We start from the raw sequence: 7,448 nt of genomic DNA, 5'->3' as shown, positions 1-7,448 counted from the left end.
CCTGCATTGGGTGCAGAGATGACTTAGGGGCACCTTGGTGGCTCAATTGGTTAAGTGCCTGACTCTTGATTTCAGCTCAGGTCATGGCCTCACGGTTCATGGGACCAAGCCCCAAGTCCGGCTCTGTGCTGACAGCAAGGAGCCTGCTTGGGGTTCTCTCTCTCCCGCTCTCTCTTTGCCACCCCCTCCTCATGCTATCTCTGTCTCTCTCAAAACAAATAAGTAAGACACTTAAAAATAAATAAATAGGGGCACCTGGATGGCTTAGTCGGTTAAGCGTCTGACTTTGGCTCAGGTCATGATCTCATTGTTTGTAGCTTTAAGCCCCGCGTCGGGCTCAATGCTGACAGCTCAGAGCCTTGAACTTGCTTCAGACTCTGTGTCTCCCTCTCTCTCTGCCCCTCCCCCACTCACACGCTCTCTCTGTCCTTCAAAAATAATAAATAAACATTTAAAAATAAATAAAATAGACAAAACTATTTTTTAAAGTATATCTGCATATATATATACACACGCACAACTATCTTTGCATATTACAATATGTCTCCGGAAAGATGTATAAGGCATATTAACAATTTGTTTACTGTAGGAATTGAAATGGAAGCTAAAGAGGAGACATTTTAAACCCTTCTGCAGAGTTTGGAGTTTTATGTGCGGTAGGACTTTACCATGTATATAATACTCTCCTTACAAAAAGAAAGTTGGTGGGGTGGCTGGGTGGCTCTTTGCTGACAGCTCAGAGCCTGGAGCCTGCTTCAGATTCTGTGTCTCCCTCTCTCTCTGCCCCTCCCCTGCTTGCACTCCCTCTCTGTCTCTCAAAAATAAATAAAACATATATAAAAATTTTTTTTTAAAGAAAAAAGAAAGTTGGGGCTCAGAGAGGGGAATCCTGTGGTCTCGCGGTCGCTGCCAGGGTTGGGCCCGGGACCAGGTCAGTGGCTCTCTTCCCCTCTAGCACACTCCCTTGTTTGCTCAGCCCAGCGGCCAGCCTTGGGCACAAGAGGGCTCGGGCCCCTGGTGTCTGTCCCATAGCTGAGAACCCAGGAGGTGAAGATAACGTTTCTCAGAGCACAGGGATGATGACATTGCAGAGTTTGGGTTTCTGCTTCTCGAATCCCTTTACAGACTGTGCCACTAAACTATTGACGGCGCCAATCTCCAATCCCTCTTCCCCTCTGAGACTCGGTTTCCCTTGCCTACAGAACGGTGTGCGACGGGGGAGTGTGGGGAAGCAGCAGAGCCCTCAGTATCCTGAGACAGGCTAGGCCAGGGGGCTCCTGGCCGACTTTTGAAGTCCCCCGCAGGCCTAGGACAGCTCATTCCTGGAGTCAGGCCTCCCCCTGCTGGCCTCGGCTAGCCCTTAGCAAGCAACCGACAAAGAGACAAAGAGGTTCTCGGGGTGCTGTATTGTCACTGGGAGGGTCCTTTGGTGGTTGTGGCGTCAGCTACGGTTTCCAGGGCACAGCTGGCCTTTGAGCGGGCCAGGGCCGAGGCTGAGGCAGCCCTGCACTGCGAGGAATTGTCCCGCATCCCGCGTGGCTTTTGAGTAAAGGAATGAAGAACTCCTGTTTCTAAGGATTTGGGCCTGAATCTAGCTCTCTTTTGCAAAGGTTAACTAAGCTGTTTGGGCTTGTGTTTGTTTTGCTGTTGCTTTGTTTTGTTTTGCTCTGCTTTAAGATTTCCTTTAAGGGGCACCTGGGTGGCTCAGTCGGTTAAGCGTCTGCTTCGGCTCAGGTCATGATCTCACAGTTTGTGGGTTTGAGCCCCGCATCGATCTCTGTGCTGATGGCTAGCCTGCATCCTGCTTAAGATTCTTTGTCTCCCTCTCTCTCTGGCCCTCCCCTGCTCGCACTGCCTCTCTCTGTCTCTCAAAAATAAGTTTAAAAACATTAAAAATTTAAAAAAAAAAAGATTTCCTTTAAGATTCTTTAGGATCTCCTTTAATGGGCACCTGGGCAGCTCAGTCAGCTTCCGACTTCTGCTCAGGTCATGATCTCACAGTTCATGAGTTCAAGCCCCACATCAGGCTCTGTGCTGACAGCTTCAGATTGGGTGTCTCTCTCTCTCTCTCTCTCTCTCTCTGCCCCTCCCCTGCTCACACTGTGTGCCTCTCTCTCTAAAAAATAAACATTAAAAAAAATCCCATCAACTAGACCAGCCCATCATTTAAAAAAAAAAAAAAAGGTTTCCTTTAAGATTCTTTAAGACTCCCTGAAGGGCTGCAACCCTGTGAGTTGATGGATGTTCACACATTTCTGGAACTTCTGGAACCTCACGAGGCTTGTCCATCACTGCCCCTGACAATCACGTCACCACTTTGACCTAACTGCACTGTCTGCTTTTATAGCCATTTCCTTTGGCAAATCCACAACCAAAGAGATCTGACAGGACGACCGGGGGGCTCAGTCAGTTAAACTCTTGAAACCGCAGACTCTTGATTTCAGCTCAGGTCATGATCTCACAGCTGGAGTCAGGCTGTGCACTGGTGGTGCAGAGCCCTCTTGGGATTCTCTCTTTCCCCTTCTCTCTGCCCCTCCCCTGCATGCTCGTTCGCTCTCGCTCTCTCTCTCTCTCTCTCAAAATACATAAACTTTAGGAGAAAAAAAAGAGATCCAAGACTTAACAGATGGAGAACTAAATATTACTAAATTAGCAGAGATATAGGAAATGTGGAGATTTAGCTTGGTTTGGTTTGGTTTTTTCCATCTTTATTGAAATAGTTTAGACAACGTATGTAAGTTTAAGGGGCACAATGTGACAATGTGATACACAGATACGCTGCTTAATGCTTACCACAGTGAGGCTGGTTAACACTGTCTTCCCCTCACAAAATCACCTCTGTTGTGTGTGTGGTGATAACATTTAAGATGTCTCTTAGCATCTTTCACACAGTGTTGCTGATTATAGTCGCTGTGCTGTGTATTAGGTCCCCAGAACTTACTCATCACACAGCTTGGCATTTATACCCTTTGACCTATGTCTCCCCATTTCCCCCACTCCCCTGCCAGGGTGAATTCCGTCCTTTTAGGTTCCAGAGGTAAGTGAGAGCTTACAATGTTTCTCTTTCTTTGTCAGATTTATTTCACTTAGAGTAATGCCCTCAAAGTCCATTCACGTTGTCACAAAGAGCAGGACTTCCTTCTTTTTGTGGCTGAAGAATATTCTCTTGTAAATTTCCATTCACCCACCCATGGACACTTATGTAGTCTCCACGTCTTGGCTACTGTGAATAACGCAGCAAGGAACATGGGGATGCTGATACCTCTTCGAGATAGTGTTTTCATTTCCTTCAGATGTGCATCCAGAAGTGGAGGATGTGGGTCATATGATAGATCTGATTTTAGTTCTCCAAGGAATTCCCATACTGCTTTCCACAGTGGCTGCACTAATTCACATTCCCACTCGTTGTGCCCAAGGGCTCCCTGTTCTTTACATTCTGGCCAATGCTTCTTATCTCTCGGGCTTTTGATGACAGTCATGAGGTGGTATCTCACCATCCATTTGACATGCAGGTCCCTGATAATGAGTGATGTTGAGCACCTTTTCATGTACCTATTGGCCATTTGACTATCTTCCTTGGAAAAATGTCTATTCAAGTCCTTTGTCCATTAAAAATATTTTTTAAGTTCATTTATTTATGGGAGAGAGAGAGAGGATGCACATGAGTGGGGGGGGGGGGCGGAGGATGAGAGAGAGAGAGAGAAAGAGAGAGAGAGAGAGAGAGAGAAAATCCCAAGCATGCTCTGCACTGTCAGCACAGAGTCCAACGTGGGACTCGATTTCACAAACTGTGACATCATGACCTGAGCTGAGATCAAGAGTCAGATGCTTAACCGGGTGCCCCCTTTTGTCCATTTTAAGTTAATTTTTTTTCTATTGAGTTGTATGAGTTCCTGATACATTTTAGGTATTAACACCTTAGATGGTTTGCAAATATTTTTGCCCATTCTGTAGGATGCCTTGCCATATTGTTGATTCTTTTGCTGTGCAGAAGCTTCTTGGTTTGATGAAGTCCCACTCGCCTATTTTTGGCTTTGCCACTTGTACTTTTGGTGTCAAATCTAAAAAGTCTTTGGCAAGACCAATGTCAAGGAGGTTTTTCCCTGTATTTTCTCAGACCCCAATGTCTACCTACCCTTTTCCCTTGTTCCAGGAGGTTCCTTACTCTGGCCTTGCCCCACCTCTCATTCGTTCATTCATTCATTCATTCATTCAACAAATAATCGACTGGGAGAACTTAACATGTTCTACAAGATGGGTTCAGGGTTAAGGGTAATAGCAACAATCAAAAGAGATCAGGTCCCTGTGTTCATGGATCTTACATTTTGCTTTGGGATGAGGGCGTCAAGCATTAAAAATGAATAAATATGATCATAATTACAGGTTGTGATCCTTGATATGAAGGAGAGAACATGGGAGTAAGAAGAGTAGACAGCAAAGGCCTCGCTGAGGAGGTAATATTTGAAATGAGACCTGAGGGTAAAGAAGAAGCAGGTGCTAAGGTAAAGCTGGGGAAGAGGGTAGTTCCAACAGAGGGCACAGCAAGTGCAAAGGCCCTGAGGCAGGGCAAAACCTGGCATGTTCAGGAACATAAGGAAGGCCCCTGAGGCTAAAGTATAGTGACTGAGTGAGTAGTGACAGGAGACAGGGCAAGAGAGGTCATTTATTAGACACCAGCTATGAACAAGACACAGCTCCAGTCGCCTGGCACTTACTCTCCCATTTGCTCAGACTGCTTGCTTCCTGACTGCGATGCTTACCTCTGCTTCTCTGAATCTTTCCCACCCTGCAGGAGAGGCCCTGCCCATCTCACCCCTCAACTCTTAGACATGGAGGGCAACCAGTATGTATTTGGAAGTGGGCAGCTCTGTCCATTCTTTTGCCTCTTCAGCCAGTGTTTCTCCAACTACGGTCTTCAGCCCACCTACACCATAGTCCTAAAATGCTCCGAAGTGTTACAAGTATTTTTAGTGAAATACTTACATTATAGCAAATAGAATAATGTATGTATTCATATACTCACTGTCTTAAGAACTTTATCATTCACCCATATTTGCTTCAGTTCTGTTTTCGATTTTTTAAGAACTAAAATACATTGCAATTACAGGTGAAGCTGAGTGCTTGTCACAAGGGAAGATTCCAGGGCTTCAGATTAGATCTACTCAGCGAGAATCTCTGGAAATAGATCTGAGAAAGTGCTGTGTTTTTTTTTTAAGCTTATTCATTTCTTTTAAGAGAGAGAGCATGCAGGGGAGTGGCAAACATAATTCCAAGCAGGCTTCTCACAGTCAGTGCAGAGCCTGACATGGGGCTCGATCCCATGAACCACAAAATCATGACCCTGGCCAAAATCAAGAGTCAGGCACTCAACCAACTGAGCCACCCAGGTGCTCCTGGGAATGTGGTTTTTAACAACCCGCCCCCCGCCTCCAACTCCTTCCTAACCCACCTATGCATCTTGAAGATGGACAATTACTGACATATATCAGTTAAAACCTGACCCATTGTAAGCAGCTCCCTTTCTTCCTTCAAGCTAACCCAGGGGGTCTCAATCTTTGCTATGTATCAGAATCACCTGGGGAACATACATACATTTATTTTTTTATTTACTTATTTATTTCTAATTGAAGTATAATTAACATGTAATGTCATATTAGTTTCAGGTGTACAACATATTGATTCGACACTTCTGTACACTGTTCAGTGCTCACCAATATAAGCGTAACTGGTGAATTCCAGTTATCAATGCAGGTCCCTTCCGAACTCAGGTTCCTCCCTAACCTTGGACATCAGACCGGGGCAGGGAGGTCTGGCAACTCTATTACGGAAACATCAAAGGTGGGCTTTTGATGGTAGCAGGAGTTGGGAAGCACCCACCTCTTTGAAACATTCTGCTTGAATGTTTGAAACATTCCTGGGATCATCAAAGATAAGGTTCGTATATCCTCCACTGGCTCTCTCCCAGAAAATGTCAACGGACATGTCCCATGCCCCTGGTGAGTGCTGGGCAGAGCCGTGAGCTAAAGACATGGGTCAGGGATGAAGAAGCCCTGACCTAGGTCTGGTCTGCAGTTCAAGCTCAGACACTAACTCAGTGGGTGGACTTGAGGTCGAGTTGCCAAATTGAGCAAAAGCAAAGCAAAGACATCTGGTTAAACTTTAAGTTCAGGTACCTAACAGGTCATTTTCTAATAGAAGCATGTCCTAAATGTTGCATGGGACATACTTATATTTAAAAATATTATTGGAACACCTGGGTGGCTCAGTCAGTTAAGCGGCTGCCTTCAGCTCAGGTCGTGATCTTAGCTTCGTGGCTTTGATCCCCGCATCAGGTTCTCTGCTGTCTGTGTGGAGCACATTTCGGATGCTCTGTCCCCCTTTCTCACTGCCCCTCCCTCACTTGTTCCCTCTGGCTCTCTCACTCTCTCTCTCAAATGCAAATAAATAAAATTTTATTTTTTAAAAAAAGTATTCATTTTTGGGCACCTGGGTGGCTCAGTCAGTTAAGTGTTCGATTTCGGCTCAGGTCATGATCTCAAACCTCGTGGGTTCAAGCCCTGTGTGGGGCTCTGTGCTGACAGTTTCTGATTCTTTGTCTTCCTCTCTCTTTGCCCCTCTCTTGCTCCTGCTCTGTCTTTCTGTCTTTCAAAAATAAATAAATGTTTACAAAAATATTTGATATTATTTGTTGTTTATATGAAAAAACTGGGAATCCTGCGCTTTATCTGAAAACTTCACCCAATGGAGTAGCTTTCACTCCTGTGATCCTCGGGTCCCCATTTGGAAAATGAGGGCATTGGGCTAGGTGACTTCATGGGACCCTACGGCTTGGATCAGTTCAGACCCATCCCACAGGTCTGAGAGCCTTTCTCCAAGGTCCCGCCAGGGGGCGCTCTCACCCTCCGCAGCGGCCTGCGGGCTGTGACTCAGCCAGGAGACAACTGGGTCCCGCTGGCTCTGGGGAGCTCTCCGGAAACCAGGTTGTGAGGTCTCGAAGGTCCCAGGGCCCACTCATTCCCAGGACAGCTTGTTCACAAGGAAAGAAGGGGAGATCTCATAGACTCTGATAGGGGCTCTGAAGATAAAGACCGTTTCATTCAGCTCCCCCTCTACCACCATTTAGAAGCACAGACTGGACCCCTAGAGAAGAAGACACTTGTCCAGGCTCACACCACTGGCCTGGAAACTAGACTCCCATCTCCCTAGCCAGGGCCCCTTTTCCTCCTTATTTATTTCTCTGTTTCCTGCTGGACACGTCTAACCCTTGCAGTCCTGTAGCCCAAACCATTGCAGACACCAGGGAGCCCAGCACATCTCCCTCCCTAACATGGGAGACACCCGGGAACCCCTTTACAGAGGGGGTGTGGCCTTGAAACAGGCACCCTTCCAACTGAGAGGGGACCAGGGACAGAGGACCTGTCTAGGCAGTGGGGGGGGGGGGGGGGGGG

The sequence above is a fragment of the Suricata suricatta genome, chromosome 6 (genome assembly GCF_006229205.1).
Source record: "Suricata suricatta isolate VVHF042 chromosome 6, meerkat_22Aug2017_6uvM2_HiC, whole genome shotgun sequence".
NCBI classification, from domain to species: domain Eukaryota; kingdom Metazoa; phylum Chordata; class Mammalia; order Carnivora; family Herpestidae; genus Suricata; species Suricata suricatta.
The sequence above is the reverse complement of the archived record's forward strand: the minus strand, read 5'-3'. Positions refer to the sequence as shown.